At 43.3% G+C, this 16,754-nt stretch overlaps 1 protein-coding gene across 19 annotated transcripts in view; it reads left to right on the forward strand.

The window, feature by feature from the left end:
• RESF1 (retroelement silencing factor 1) overlaps positions 1-16,754 on the forward strand; it is a 53,162-nt gene that overhangs the window by 3,921 nt on the left and 32,487 nt on the right. For 9 of the 19 annotated variants that reach the window (XR_011678505.1, XR_011678506.1, XR_011678509.1 and 6 more), the window contains exons 1-2: positions 3,294-3,465; positions 11,831-12,008. The exons of 1 other annotated variant lie outside the window; for it this stretch is intronic. The gene's annotated coding sequence lies outside the window, so the exon portion shown is untranslated. Of the gene's footprint in view, positions 1-3,293; positions 3,466-3,733; positions 3,847-3,871; positions 4,111-7,145; positions 7,464-11,830; positions 12,009-16,754 lie in introns of those variants that run through there. 9 more of the 19 variants (XM_071422418.1, XM_071422419.1, XM_071422413.1 and 6 more) reach the window with 7 other exon arrangements.

Here is a 16,754-nt window from a genome sequence, read left to right on the forward strand (position 1 = left end):
CTGGGCTTCTCAGTGGTGGGGTGATAGTTGTTCTTTTGGTGGTCCCACCTTTATACAGTCCAAGTTCTGAGTATCAATGGAGGTGTGTTCGTGTTCCTAATTTACACACGAAGTGAGGTTGGGGGTGTCTTCATGGCATGCAAAAGTGAGGGTAGGAAAGGTCCTCTTTCTGAGAATGCTTCCTCCAAGGCTTTGAGGGGCTTCTGTTGGTTGCAGGTACTGTCTGTCCATAATATGGGGTGATCTTTGTTTGACCGGTTGTATGTGTATGAGTAGTTGTTTCCTTTCAAACAGCTTGCCACAACAGAAATTTGTGTCTGGATGCATTGACCAGGATGTGCTAACCAGATAAAGCCTCCACCAGGCCTGGAATGGGAGCCTTCCTGTTGTAAATTCCTTCTTTTTGTGTTTATCTGTGGAGGGATAGAATGTGAGAGAATGGTGCAGAAGGCAATCTCACACCTGAGGAGTTGCAGCTGCACTAATCACCAAAGATTAGGAACAGGCCTGCCCTTCATAGGCCACAGCTGTGTCCAATAAGAAGACGAGTGCTACAAAAGAGGGGGTTAGCTGGGTGAGGGGAGAGCTGGAGTTTGTTGGTTGTGCTGTGAAGAAGAAGTTGTCAGTGCTGTGAGGAGCTGCATGTGAGCAATCACTGAGAAGGTATGGGACTTAAGCAGTAAGATGACAACATTTATCCTGTTGCAAGTCCTTCCCTAGCCTTAAACAGTGTTTCAGATAGGCAACTGTGCTTTTTAACTCCTTACAGTCACCGATTTGCAGATGTAACCAGAATTACCCTCTCCCAGGTGATGAATCTAGAACTTGCTCTTGATATACTCATAGAGGTGGATGACTGTGAAAGCTCTCCAGTCAATCTAGATCTCTCTGTAGGATATCTCTAGAAGTGGGTTGTGGGATTTTTGAGGGGGTCTTTGGTGGTCTCAATGCCTTGGTCAACAGCTCATGCCTGCTTCTTAACTTCATCTTGGCACTTGCACTGTTTTGTGGGTGTAGTCTCAGAACAGGGAAGTGGGCCCCAGAAAGGTGCTGCTCCTCCTACATGCAGATTTCCTCTCCTGCCACATCCTGTTCAACTCTGCCCACTTGCACTACAGTGGCTACTGCTGCTGTTTCAGACACAGCAGAACACAAACTCCTTGGTGCCCAAGCCTAGCCAGGGACAGGACACAATGATGCTTTATTAGCCCAAAGAAAGGAACAGTGTGTCTCAAAGAAGCAGATAACAGAATGTAAAAGTAGACACACAAGATGCTAAATGTAGCTGGAACCAGTGGATAAACACATAATGAGGGATATAGTGGCTTTTGTGGCATAGCCATGTAATAGGAAGCAACAGTACATGCCCTAAGAGAAGGTCAAGACATGGTCATCTGTAACACTGTGGGCACTTGGTGAGTGGGACCACCAGAAACCCCTTCAGATAACCCTCTACAATCATAAGAGGACTTCCAGTAAGAGGGAGATGCGTGGAAATTAGTTCTAGGAAAAGTGATGATCATGTCTTAGCCAGGAAGTACACTGTAATCCATATGTATGAGCATGGTGGAATAGCTGCTTTGCTGTAAAGTGTCCTGACACACCTAATTAGAGGAAATATCCTCCAGGTGACCAGCAATGCAATAAGGAATGCCTGCTTTCTAATACTTCAAAACTGTAACAGAAAATTTCTTAAAAAAAAAAAAAAGGAGCAGGCTTTTATATGGTGAAGTTATTGACTGCCAGTCATAGGCCAGCTGTGTCAGCCCAGCAACTTTAAATACCTTATCTGTAGTATCACTTGTTGGCTGCTTTATAAGGAAATTTGCCTGCCACATCCTCACCTGTGCCACTGTTCTTTGCATCCTCAGAATGTCAGACTTCAGCATTGTTGAGTTGTCACCAAAATGCAGGAATAAAACTCCCTAACACCAATGTAGTTTTAAGAAACAGGCATTACTTCATGATGGTGCAGGATGCACTGGGATAACTCCAGTGAATTTTTATTAGTCTTCAGTTGTATGAGCAAATGGCATGAAAGAAACTTATCCAACATCAATTTTATGTTGATAGGAAAAATATATGCTAATATCTTCGCAAACAACTCGATGGGTGGGGGTCTTCACTAAGGATAGAAGAAATAGGGCATTATTGTCTCCAGGAATGACTGAAAGAACCAGTCAGGTTCTGGAAGAGTGGCTGTGGGGGCCTTTAGGGGGAATGGATCTTTGTCTTTATGAACACCAAGCTGAGCAAGTTACAGAAGCCAGACAGCTGGACCCAGGCAGTTTGATTTTCTGAGTTGAGAGTAATAGGAGGAAATCTATTTTGGAGCTCAGGAAGCCTGAACTTGAGGGGAAAATGACCATGCATGTTCAAGAGGGAATATGTAGTAGGTGGTTCAGGAAATCCATGCTTTCCTAATACCTCAGCCAATGAGGAAAGGAACACAGCAACACACAGTCAGGAGTTTAGGATAAAAGGAGGCTGTGCCCTCCAAAACCTCGGGACACTTCACAGGTGTGAAGCCCAGTGTACTCTCTCTCTCCTTTACAGACACTGACTTTTCCACACAATGTGAATAAGCAGATGCTTCTTTATTTTGGCGCCAGGAAAACAGGGAATTACTCCTCCTAGCACATTTTACTTCGTAAACAAAATCCATCCTTTTGATGCTGGGTCACGGTTATGTAAGTTCTTCTACATTTTATGCATAATATGCCTGCTCTTAAATCTAACCTTCACCGTAACTCGTTTTGCTAGTTAAATAAATAACTTCATCAGTATTCCTACTTTAAGACAATTGGGGCATCTCTACTGAGCTCTACTGATTGGAATCCTTGCTATTCCAATCAAGGTGGGACGGGTAGGGGGTTTCCAAGCAGCATAGCTGCTCTGCATGATGATCTCCAGAGTTTCTGGAACAAAACATAAGACATTCATTAGCTTCTTGGCGAGGTTTCTGCTGCATATTTTAAACACAGCACTCCTGGCATTCCCATACGTTACACTTCACAATTTTCTACTTGTAATCACCGCCACCTCTTTTATATTATTAAAACGATTCTTTTATAACATTTCTTCTAACTGAGGTCTCAATTGGCCCTCAGTCCTCGGGGGAATGTGAAAGAACCACTCTATTTTTCTTAAAAAAAAAAAACGTGACGCGCTCGAAGCAGGGAGCTGTGGGAGTTCTCCGGAGAGCTGAGGAGGCAGGGAAAGGGGCAGGGAGGAGGGGCTTAGCCTGGAGGGATCTGAGGACCAGGAGGCTCAATCTATCGCCGGGTGAGCCCCGGGGCAGCGCGGCCCCGATCCCGCAGAGCCGCCGGGCGGGCAGGGCCGGGCAGGGCAGGACGCGCCGCCCCCGCTGCCCGCAGCTCCCGCCCCGCTGCCCAGCCGCGCTCTCCTTCCGTCTCCCATCGGGGCCGGCACTCGGGGCTCCGGACGAGTCGCTGCCTGGGCTCGGTGAGGACGTGCGGCGGCGAGGAGGGAGGGAGGGAGCGGGGCGGTGGGGCCGGGCCGTGCTGTCCTCCCTTCCCTTCCCCTCCGGCCCCCGGGGCTGCCAGGAGCCGCTCCCCGGGAGCTGCCGGCCCTGCGGAGGGCTCGGGGCGGGCGGAGCCCTCTCGGTGGCCGGGCCCGGGAGCGGGGAGGCCGCAGCAGCAGCAGCGAGCGGGGGCCGCGGGCTCGGTGGGGCGGCGGGGCCCGGCGGCTCGTCCGCTGCTGGTCTCGCAGAAACAATTACCATCAATTAGCGAGAGAGTCCTGCGAGTCCTGCCTGAACAAGGACAATGCGATGCGCAGGCTCCGGAACGCATCCCCCGCCCCGATCACCTTAAGGAGGCAGAGGTTTGTTTTTGCTGTTTCTCCGTAGGGTATGACAGTGCAGGGAGATGCGGTTGAAAGATACTAAAAACACCTAAAACAACAACAAACGAGGAAATCCCTCCCTCTTCCTCTCCCTCGAAGAGGAACAAAACTGACAAGAGAAAGTAATCGCTGTCAGGGTTGAAGATTGGCTGCTTCGAGTGTCCTGTGTTTAAATTCTGCGATGAAAGTCCAGCGTTAGTGATTTTTGTGCTTCAGCCTCTCATAGGCATCACAAGATGTGCGGTAAGGAGCCGGTGCTCTGCTTTGTGTAAGAGGGACACCTGCAGTCGTGTTTTATGATATAACTGATAAAATTGTTTATACTATCAAAGAAAAAAAAAACAGAACGCATTTAAAGAGGTATAGACTCGCTATTTCTGCTTTGGGTTGTCCGAGTAGTGCAGCTGATAGAATTAACTTATTTATTCCATCTGCAGAGGCAGATGGAAATATGAGAAAATAGTGCAAGTACTTCATCAATGTGTAGCAGCTTTCTTCCCGTGCTTTGTTGGTCCGTGGCATCAATGAAAACCGGAGACATCAGGTAGAACGTGGGTAGATTTTCTGCCGGAGCACTGAATGTGTTTCAGAAGCCCATAGGAATGCTGGCAGTTGTTTTCCTAGAAGTTGTTAGGGGCTGACTCAACTCTTTCTAGGAGCTCCGTGGTAACTCTGGGCATTTCCCTGCTCTTAACTAGCCTCCTGGGAGGACTTAAAAATAGAATAAGACGAACCCAGCTCGTGATGACTCCTGGTAAATATTTTCTCCTGAGAAAATATTCGTCCGAGAATGATGGGAGTAAAACTTGTTACAAACATCAAAAACTCCTACTGGGCTCTTATCACCCTGTTCCCTTGAACTGGCCAACTGATGTCCCAAAACATTCAAACAGATATTCCTGGCAGAGAAAACAGACTTGTGATAATGGTTGCTTTTTTATTACTGTCTGCAAAATTAAATCCTTTACTCTTGATGCCTGTGCCAGCATAAAAGTTCCCCTGGGTCTCAAGGTGCAAGGTCTTGGAAAATTCACTGCTGTGGTTCCCAAGATGTTTACCAGGACCCGTTACTTCAGTGTGTTTGTGTGGCTCACTGCAGTGATTTGGGAGGCAGAGTTCAAGGATCCAGATCTCTTCGTAGTTTGAACTTAAACAGTATTTTTTCCCTCAGAAAAAATATATTGTCTGATGTCTTGACAGAAGGCAGAAAACATTACAGCATGCTTTATGTCAAGTCTGTTATGGGGTGTTTTGGTCTAAATAAAAGCTAAAACTTTCTCCAGTTCGCTGGTCTGCTGGAATTTTTGGAAGTTTTATTTTTATTGTTATGATTTAAATTCTGTTTAAAACACAGATGCTTTTTCGCTCTTCCCCCTTCCTACTACTCTTCAAAAAAGTAGTTGTAAATCACTAAAATACTCTGATTTGCAGTAGCTCTCCCTCAAATACGGACTCTTTAGAACCCAACAAATTGCTGACTTGGATTGTTTTTTCCAGGCTAAGGTGTTTCGGTAGGAGAATATTTTTATGTGTTTCTAAAATTTACACAAATCAGCCTCTCCCAACTGTTTTATTTGCCTTTTTTTGTTCGGTTTCATTTGCTGCAGCCATGAATGTCATATCAGTGCATTGGGGATGTGAGACTATCATAGGATTTGTGGTCTTGTAATAATTAACCTGTTACATTGATGTTGAGCCTTTCTTCTTTGTGTTGAAGATTAACAGTTGTCAGAGGCAGAGCAGTACTCCCCACCCCATAAATTAAAAGGCATGGATGAAGACACAGCAAAAGGAGTAAAAGAGGGAGCAGAAAGACAAGAAGGTGCAGTTCAATTCTCTTGATGCCTAGAGGAGCTTCTGCTTTGCTAAGCATAGCTATGAGAGCCTGCTGGTGACTTAAAAGGAAAGAAAAAAGAAAAGCGAGGAAAAATGGTGAAAATACCCGTTATGGTTTTTAGCATTAGGTAATGCTAATCTTTGCCTTTTTAAACTGTTAAAGTGAACTGATGAAAGGAGACTGGTGCTGCACAGGAAATTGGAATTCAAAATCTGCCAGGGGATCTTTTGATATACCACTAGTAATCAGGACATAGGAGACTCTGGTGGTATTGTTGGTATGGGTCATTGCTGCTTTGGTAAAAGCAGCACTTGAAGCTTATTGACTGCTGTCCCTTCTAGGAGCCAAGACCAGTGAGGAGCTCCTGTTCCTCCACATCTGTCTGAAGAGACACACAAGATTGCTGAAGTGATTTTTTTTTTCCTTTTTAAAGTGAAATTGTGGATTCCATTTTATTGTCTAATTTGGTTCATCCTGAAGTACCACAAGTGGCAGCATAAGTGCAACTGAAGAGATGGAAATGGGGAAGAAAATAGGGTTAAGGAAAATACAAACTTACCAACCTGCTGTTGTTACTCAAAGCATTTCTAAGCCATATTCAATACTGTTACATGCTGTTTTTCAAAGAACTGTAGTAATTTCCCATTGCTGACAGGGAATGGATTTTTATTTTTTCACCCATTTGATTGTTAGACACTACTATCATGTTTCTGACTATTATTTGTCTTTCTGATAAACACAAGCAATTCAAGTTCTCAGGAGTTTCAAAACTGCATAGGGCAGTGGAAATGTAGAGCAAAAATGCTGCATGAATTTTTACTTTGAGGAATTTCAAGGAAGCTAATTTAATGGAAGGATTGATATTATAGCAGGTAGGAAACTTCACCAATCAGAAGATTTTTAAAGAGACTTTTTAAAAACACTCCTGTGACCTTGAAAGTAGCTCTATGCCTTCATGCTGGATAGAAATGGTCTCCATAAAATGCAGATATGCCAAAGAGGTCTTCTAGTATGTGCTTGTGAAAGATTTCAATGACTGAAATTCAATTAACGTCTTAATTTGCACTTCAGTCAGAATCTCGTACATAGATTGCAAGCTTGTCTCCAATGAGTGGTCTATAGGCTTTGGATGGATGATTAGGGATCAATACTTCTAGAAGAGGATGTCTACAACTACTGGGGATTTAGGACAGTTCTTTAAATGTGCATTGAAACTTGAAAAGAATTTGGAAATTCCTCAGAGGCTGAAGCATGTTCATGGTTTCTCCGCTTATTTCTGTGAAGCACTGAGGCCTGAACAAAAGGCCCTGAGCTGAAGTTGACTCTCAATGAACCTTCCAACCAAACACTGTATAATATTTGTATCCATGTATTACTGAAAGATGCGTGATCACTAGTGAAACATGTAGTGTGATAACAATGTACTTCTTCCTTTGTTTAGAGGCCATGAAATCAGATACCTGGCCTTGTTTGGAGGTACATGGTCAAAGCCAAATCCCTTGGTTCCCCCTTGAGCCCTGGCCAGGCTTTGGGTGGAACTCAGGAGGAGAATGAAACCAGGTGTTCCTGCAGAGAAGGTATGGAAGCTTGTTTATTCACCAGCATGGAAGCTGGACCCTCTCACAGCGAAGACGGAGACCTTGCCTGTGGGTGGACGGGCCTGAAGAATTTCCCAGTTACCAGGAGTGGCTCTTGTGTCCTTGGCTGTGGCTGGAGCTCCCCAGCTGAAGTGCAGATCTGGATGATAATAAAATATTAGGTGATGTACCTTTCTTAATTACTATAGGCAATCTTCTGTAGTAGTGATTATGTGCATTTTTTAGCTTATCTTTTTGTAATTCTTTGCGGTTATAATCTATAGTAAATTACACTTATTTCTTAAAGTTGGTGTTTGTGTCTTTTGTGCTGACCATGTCCACTGGCAGACCAGTGTGATGGTAATAGATAGAAATTTGCAGTTGAAGTGCAGGAGTGTAGGTATTTTCTAAAAATGTTGTTCCATCCAAGACAAGGCAGCTTAGGACTCTGCTTCATCTTTAGCTTCCATCATAGTAATCTTCTTCCATCATAGTAATCTTCTTTCATCATTTTCTTCCATCATAGTAATAGTCACAACCAGGAAAGCATGAGCTATAGATAATACTTACAGCCATGTGTTTCAGTTATATACATGAACTTTTCTGCAGAGGCAAGGATATTCCTTTATAAAGGGGTCTGATGCTACCATTAGAAAAGCTTTCATCTGTAGGATTCCGAATGGAATATTTGGTGACGTCAATTTGCCTGATGAATCCAGTCCCTGTTATTAATGCCTTTTCCCCACAAATCTTTTCTGTTAAATTGCTTTCTCAGGCTTACAGCTATAATTCAAAAGCAATAAATGCTTGGTCGATACAATGAAGCAATCAAATACAATCTTGAAGATTTAATTTTGTTCTGAACAATGGCATTGCTTTTGCTGGTGTTGGTATGTTGCTTGGTGCCATGGAGAACTAGAATGTTAAAATTCCTTGTGAAGCATGGTTCCTCCAAATGCCTGATGTGTCCGTAATGCTTGCACAATAGTCCCTTTTACCTTTCAGAATAACCTCTTGGAGCTCAGTTTAGGTGTTGCTTATGACAAATTCTGATTTTTCTGTATCTAGTGCTTCTGGTTGTTGATATGTGGAATGGTGTTTATCTCCATTAGCTCATTTGTGGTGAGAAGAATGAAAGAATGACTTCTTTATTCTTGACCTCTTGACTATGACCACAGTTCCCATGACACTTATGACAGTGTTGCTGGGTGCAATTAGTCGCTTTAGGAGAGCAGATTAGGACCATTGCCAGCTGCCATGGCATGCCTTTTCCTTGATTTTTGTACTATCCCCTGAAAAAGTCCTAAAATGCAATTACAAAATTGTAATTTCTGAACTGCAGAATTACTGAGTTCCCACTAAGATTTAAGGCACATTCAGAGATTGATGCTCGTTTTGTTGTGTTTCTAAATTTGTTTTGCCGTGGGCAGGGTCAGAAAAGACACAGACACCAACTTAAGGAATAAGGGTAATTTAATACAATATGAAACTGCAAAGAATTACAAAAATATAAGATAATTTAAGCATCAGCTGGGGGAACCTACTGTCACAGCAAAGGACTGGAGAACCACTCCTGGTAACTGGGAAATCCTGCAGGTGCTTCCACCCACAGGAAATGAGGCTTCTGACTTAGCTGTGAGAGAATCCCATTTTTACTCTGCTAAATAAACAAGCTACCATAACTTCTAGTGCAGGAACATCTGTTTTTTTCTTTCTCCTGCTGGGTTTCTTTCAAAGCCTGGCCAGGGCTCAAGGATGAACCAAGGGAGTTGTCTTTAATCCTATACTCCCAACCAAGGCTAGATTTGGCCTTGCCTGGGTTGTAAATACTGAAACCACGTTTTGCCAATGAACAGATACATATAACATTTGGTTGGAAGGTTCATCTAGAGGTCAGCTTTGGCCCAAGGTCTGTTGTTCAGGCCTTAGTACTTCAACATTTCGCTGTTGTTACTGTGAAGTGTAATAAGTGGAAATCTGCAGCTGTAGGCCTGCATCAAACATCCTTGTTGAAATGGAATTTCAAAACTTTTTGACGTAAGTACTAAAATTGAAAATTTGTGAACATAACAGGATGTTCTTTTTGTTTAAGTGGGGGTGAAACAGCTTGAACTTCACCCTACTTGCAAAAATCACCAGTGATGGAGGGAGGGTGGCCATGTTGTTTTTGATGTTAAAGGATGCTGATATCAGCCTGACTGAAACACCTCAAAATTAAACAATGTGAGGATGTTAAGAAACTGGTGTTTCCTGATGGAAACTGGCACTGGCATAGATATGGGAGACAGATGTTTCCTGATATAAGGAACCAATGAGTGGTGGTACTAATCATGTATTTTAAATGAATTATGCTCTGCTGAGCTAGCCTAGCAATGTAGGTCATGACAGTCAACCACATTATCGTATAAAAGCCCAAGATCTCTTTTTTTATGGTAGGGATTTCCAGCACATTCCTTTTAGGAGAATGTGTGGAGATTCTTCCTTTAAGTGGGGATGCTTCTTGTGGTAACTCCTTGGGGCTGAGTGAAAGAGATTTGCCCATGGTCATGAGTGTGGGTGACCAAAACCAATCTCTTCTTGACAATTATTAAGCTAGTTTTGAAAATACCAATTAATAAATAGTGCACTATAATAGCAGTTAGAGCCTTTTGCACTGAGGAAGGTCATGGAGCATATAATCTTAAATGACATCACATGGCACCTATAGGACAGCCAGGGAATCAGGCCCAGCCAGCATGAGCTTGTGAAAGGCAGGTCCTGCTTGACCAACCTTGGTTTAAGGCAATTTAGGGGAATGCTCTAAAATGAATTACTTCCCCTTAGTTTTAACCAATCCCTTTCCAGCAATGTGGAAAAATAACAGTTCACTAAAAAAACCCCAAAATAGCAACAGGCAAAACGTATCAGTAAGAGCACAAGTTTTTTAGGAAGTTGCTGGAATCTCCCAGACTCCCAGGGAACAAAGAGAAACTCAAAATGGCAAAGTGATGGCTTCCCAAGATTGTGCCTGCCACGGGGGAGACAAAGGGGAAATGGCAGCAGCCCCCTCCTCTCCCTTTATCTCTCTGGTGGCTGAACTCAGTCAAGGGCTGGAACTTGTGGAGGGACTTTGCCTTCTCCTGGGCAGAAGACAGCAAGGCAAAGCCTTGGAGCCTTCTGGCCTTGGCTGGGCACTGCTGGTGGGCTGGGGTCACCACGCTGGACCACCCTCCCCACACCAATGGAGAGGGGACTTTAAACCAGGCCGTGCCTCTGCCCCCACCCTTGACAGTAGACAGTAACTTAATTGAGGTGGCCAACACCCCAAAACTCATTGTCATTTTGCAAGTTCTTAAAAATGGCCAATTAGGTCTATTACAAAATGAATGATTTGTTGAATAGACCAAGGAAAGCAGACATAAGATGTAAACCAGACTTGTTACCACACAGGATAAAAAAAAAAGTGACATTACTAGCAGATAGATAATGCTGTGTGATTGAGGTATCTATATTACAGCTAGCAAAGAAATAATATAGGTTAGGATTCAATGTATTTTATCATCCAATTGCTGATGGACTGAATGGTAAGATACATTGAATCTTACATCAAATCTTTCCTCTCAATTTCCGGAAAAGTATCTACAAAGATGCATCCAAGCTTCGTAGGAGAAGCCACACTACACATTTCCAGGGAGTGTGTGAGAGGTTTCCATCTCTGTAATAATTTGTGTGGCTTTTATAGTTGTAAAGAGCAGTGTCTTGGTCAATGGCATTTACTTTTCTTAATCTCTTCCCACATCTTCCCTCCAGACCAAGATGTTGATTTTTAGTTGGGGGTCTCAGCCCTTCTGGCAGAGATGGCCCCTGCCAGGCCTTTGGCCTTGCCTGGGTTATCTCTTCCACGTGCACCAGCCATCTGTGGTAGGGAGTGATGTCCTGTCACAAACAGGGAGCTGGGCTGCTCTGCTTCTGTGGGCTCAACAGCGTGGCTGCAGGCAAGTGTTGCAAAATTCACTCTGAAATAGTTTTTGATTGGGAAATGCAGCTTCTCGAGTTGCCAGTAGAGCCTAAAGGCATGCCAAAGGCAAGAGAAAGCTCCACCTGAGCACCTGGACTTTTAAAGACTGTGGGAATGAAGTGTGCTCACTTCATCTCCAAAGAAAAAAACCCACTAATAAACTGAGAAATACTGTTTATTCAGTATTGGATAACACTGGTTAAAATCACATTGAGAGTCCTGGTCTTGGGAGAAGACAATGTGGAAAAACAAAAAGGAAGGCTGGGAAGGACAGCCTGATGCAACATGAAGGCTACAGGAGTAAAACATAACCATCCTATAAACATTTTACTGAAGTCCAAAAAGATTAATGTACTGGCTTTCCTAGATCAGCTACGTGGGTAACCTTGTTTTAGAAGGAAGTCAGGTGTGGCAAGCTGACTTTCCCTTCATGAAGCTGTGCTGACTGTGACTGATGATTGTCCTCCAAGTGTTCTTCAGTACCTTTCAGAAAAATGCTTTCCATGATTTTACCAGACCCTGAAGTGACATTGACAGGTCTTTGCTTTTCAGGGTCCTCCTTCTTGCTCTTCCTGAAAACTGGGGCAACGTTCACCAGTTTCCAGTCAGCTGAGACTTCTCCAGACTCCCAAGATCATTTAAAAACCATCAAGAGAGACTTTGTGATGACATCAGCAGCTCTTTAAAGACTATTGGATGACTCCCATCAGGATTTGTCAGAAGTCAATAGGTAAAAGGGGGAAATACACTGTTGGAAGTGGTGAAATGGGAATTTGCAAAGAGAAGTGACTACTGGTCTACATGTGCTTAAGTTTACTCTAAACATTCTGTGTTTGATTGGCAATCTGAGATTAAGGCAATTTCCAGCAAATTATCTCATGTAACTAAAGAATTTTGGGGCAGGAAAACTCCTGTGTGCTGGTGCTATTGTGACATCCAAAATGTCTCATCTAAAATGTATCTAAAATACAGTTATAAAGAGAGGAAAATGAGAATTATGGATGTTTATGTACTCCTTTCTTTGTGTGTGTTTAGTTGATTCAGGCTGTTTTTCTATAACACCATAAATCAGATGTGCTGAATTAGATTTAAGTACTTTAGGTTAAATGAGATATGCCACTACAAGTCCAGGAACAGAAACAGGAGAGCAAAATTTTGCTGGCCTGCAGCTGAACTTTTGTCCTTTCAGTTCTTAGAATCTTCTGTTTGCTGAACTATGTTCTGCAGAGGTACAAAATAGCTGTGATCTCAGTGGCTGGCACTGAAATGCGCATTTTATAGGGTTTTGACTCTATTAAAGGGAGCTTTTAGCAATGAATAAGAATATTTTAGAGCTATTGTGAGTGCCTCAGTTACACTTGTTGCAGAGGAGATTTAGACCACTTAAAGAAGCACTGGAACAGATAGCTGGAACGTGGATTTTATTGAAGTAAAATGATGTGAAAGTGAGGCTTAAGAAAGTGCCCTGGGGAGGTTTAATCTTACTGTACAGATACAGTAACAATAATAATTCAAAAGTATTAATACATTATCTTAATGCCTTATGATACAAAGTTATGCACAATATCAATCACCTGAGATCCAAGTTTCTCCTCGAGGAGCAACTTAGAGGTGACCCAGCTCAAGGAGAGGTTACAACTGTGCAGCTGGGAGAGATCAAAAAAAAGCTCACCTGGGCTTTCATATTTGTGGAATAAAATGGTTGGCTTGCAGTCAAATTAAATGTCATGGAATTTCCATGAAATTCCTTGCACCCACAACTTCATTTGTTCCTTACTAATTAGTTCTGGAGGAACTACCTGCTATTGATGTCTTATTCACTTGGCTGGTGTTCCCAACTCTCATGCATCAAAGCTTTTTGTCTCCCCGTTCCTATGTGGGTTTTCAAAGAATAGGTTGGAACTAGGAAAGTGCTTGACCTGGTCATGGCCTAGGCCTTTACCTCCTTGTGAGCCTGAGCCAAACTGTCAATAACTTGGTCAAGGAGTTGAGCTCATTCCTATGACTACAGTCAATCCACTTTATTGACTCTTAAGAGTGGTAGTACAGTTATGTGCACTGAAATGCACTCTGTCATCAGTGTGTGTTGCACTGCACATAAGTGGTGAGGGTACAGTTATTTGATGAGTTGCTTAGCATTAATAATTATAATTAATGCTTATTATATACCATTGCACATACAGATACCAGTATCATTGAATATTTTTAGGAGAAGGGTTGGAAGTGTTTGTGGCTCATACTCCAGTCTCAGGTGCAATGTGTGCACAGCAGGGAATAGAGAGATCAGCCCAGCTGACTAAAACCTGGGCCTTTCATGACAACAGTTTAGAACCTAGAAGATTGATGTTTGCATTTGGAGGAGGGAGTAGATTGGGTAAAGAAAAAAGACTGCAAGACACAGAAATACCTTTGGTACTGGCATGCAAAAAGACTCCTTTAAAAGTTACCCCAACACTTCACATTCTGAGCAGGACCCTGGCATTTACCAGGAAGATAAAAAAATCCTGGTGTTCTTTAAGGGCTGAAATTTGGAGTAATTTCTTGTGTGAGATTCCCATCTACGTGTGGTAGGAAAGCCAGCAAGATAATGGTGATGAGAGACATCGGGAGTGGGAGAAATTTCAGCTAATACTGCTGGAGCTCCCTTGGCATCAATGGCAGGACTGTAGCCATAGCCTGCAGGTAAATGAGTAAAGGTATAATTAATGCAGGTAAATGAGTAAGGTATGATTAATGCCATTCCAAGCACAAGCAAAGTGAGCTTGGTAGGCCTGGTGGGTGGGACACTGGTGTCATGTCTTTAATGTCCAAACTAACTGTGCCTAGATAAGAGGAAAGATAAATGGCATTGATGGTTTTGGCAGCTTTTGCAACTGCGGTATGAGGCAGAGAGGGGACAAAATTTATGCCTAGGTAGCTGTCACAGGCAGAATGGAAGCTTCACCCAAGTTTTATCACGTGTAACCTCCTGTTGAATCACAGGGTGCAGAAAGGATCCAGTTTCTTTCTAGACTCCTCCTCAGAGAGGAGTCTGGGTGTGGCTGGATCCAGTCCTAGCTCCAAACTTACTCAGAGGTTTATGTCCAAAGAATTCCACAGGTGTAGTTGAATCCTTATACAATTTTATCACACAGGATAAGGGAAGGTAAACCAATATGAAAAATTATTTATTTATTTGGTGATCTTATTTATATGGTCATCTTATACTGATGATCTTGATCATAATACTAGTTAGACTAAAGAACCTTCATCAGAGTGAATTACTACACAGTATAGATAGTTAACTATAATTACAGTGACACAAAAGCTGGCAAAATAATCAGGTAGAGATTGATGTTGCTTACTTAGACCAATGTCTGTGGGCATAGCTCTTTAACTCAGCCTCAGGAAATAACCTTGGAGGTGTCCCCACTCAAAGGAGGAATCTCCACACACACTTCTAGAAGGGGGTATGCTAAGAGTGTGGGAACCATGAAACAGTGAAGAAAATAGCAAAGCTAAATATGAGATGGGCCCCACAGATCAGAGCATCAGTGATCAGAGCAGACATGGAAACCTGGTGGAGGTTTTTGTTGCCATGGCATCAGGTGGGAATGTGAAGTGGGAAAGGAGCAGTGCAGTCTCAATACCAGGAAATGTTTTGTACAGCTGCTACCAGGTATACCTCCTACCAAGAAATACTGCATACGACATAGCCGCTAAGAACAGACAATTTGACCACCCACAGCACTTCGCACAATAATGGCTAATGAGGTATAAAAGGACTGATTTTGTGTTCAGCTGGGGGATGAGAATGTGACATGAAAATTGTAGGAACACATTTTCTTCGCCCTCTGCAGAAGGGGCACCTTTTAGTAAGACTTGTATCCTTGGCTGTGCTGAGTGTTTTGACGTGAGAAATTGAGCTTGTGATTGCCATTGTATTGTCAGGGCTATATTTAGCCTCTCTGCAGTTTATGCGCTCTCCAGTTTGTGCTGGCACTCCAAAAGAGCCATGTCTGTTGCATTTAGTAAACCATAGTACTTGTGAACCTGGCTGGTTCTTTTGCATGCAAATAGACTATTGGAGCACCCAGTGCCAGGCCTTTAGTTGTGTGTTCATAACAAGTCTCTGCTGTTAAAAATGGGGACTGGGTTTTTATAGAGATCCACTGTCAGTCAGATGTTTCTGGGCCAACTGTTCCAGGTCAGCAGCCTTTAGCTCAGCAGTGTCAGGTAAATTATCAATATTGTCACTTCTTTGTTGCTTTATCAGGAACTTTTTTACATTCTCACCTGTGTCAATTTCTGCCAGGAAACATTGTTCCTCACATCCTCAGAATGTTCAACTTTGGGATTATTAAATCAGGCTGGTCTCAGCATTGCTCTACACCAAGTGCAGCATGATCCCCCTTCTCCATCCATCACTGACAGCTTTTACAATCAGGGTATTGTTTGAGCTGCTTTACCCCCACGGGGGCAGTGTGTCCTGCTCCAGTAGCCCTGGTCAGATGCCAGAACCCACTGGACTTGTGAGCTGACTGGCTGGGGCTGTTAAAAGGGGAAGTGGGTGCAAGTGAATGCTCACTGTTTTTTCAGTTCTCTGAAAAGAGCCATGAAGAAGGTCTCAACTGGAGAGTCGGCTGAGCAATGACAATTACACCAATGTGGCTACATGTCATCCTACTTTATTCGGCAACTTTGGCATATTTATCTTTCATTTTCAGCATATTTATCCTTCTCTATATATTGTCTCACACCACTAATGCTTAAAGCTCATTGGTTAAGTAGCTATATTCATGCATACGTGTTAATTACTGATTGGTTGTCATGCTATAAGCATTTTTAGCTAAGGTGTGTCAAATTAGCAGTTCCCACAATGTGCTTGGCATCTGGTCTCGTCTTGGCACAATGCTCATTCTTCCTTGTTGTATCTATTCGAGGACAGTACATGGTCTTCAAAGTAACTCTGTAATCTGTGTTGCCTTCTTGGGAAGGCAGCAGTGACCTGGTTTCAGAGTCCAGCACGGCGATCCCCCCCCGGGATCCCTCGGGGCCAGTAACGGATGCTAACACCAATGTGGTGGACGGTTAAAGGCGTTTATTGAGGGGTCTCGAGGGTATTTATGGACTAAGGGGTTTCTCTACGTCAGACAGGGGTTTGGCTATACTTTCTAGGGTTAGTATGGAGTGGAAAGTTACTGGCATCCATAGGTTGGGGGGCTACCTGTTTGGCTACATTCCAAGGGTGATCCTTATCTCTGGGGAGAGGGGCAGAAGGAGTCCTGTAATTTTCCGTCACAGCCCGAAATCTTCCGAACGCCTGTCCCTTACCTACCACAAATCTGCAAGCCAGGGTTGTCCAATTCCTGTAGGAGAATAGCATGGCCTTGTTCTGCTAAGAATCCTTCTACAGAGACACGATGAATTTTGGGGCTCACAGGATCACAGCATGTTAACAGCATGGTCACTGGAGGGGAGGTGCTTCTCAGAGTGC

Source organism: Agelaius tricolor, unplaced genomic scaffold, assembly GCF_023055355.1.
Source record: "Agelaius tricolor isolate 1412-34295 unplaced genomic scaffold, bAgeTri1.0.p SCAF_3, whole genome shotgun sequence".
Lineage (NCBI taxonomy): Eukaryota > Metazoa > Chordata > Aves > Passeriformes > Icteridae > Agelaius > Agelaius tricolor.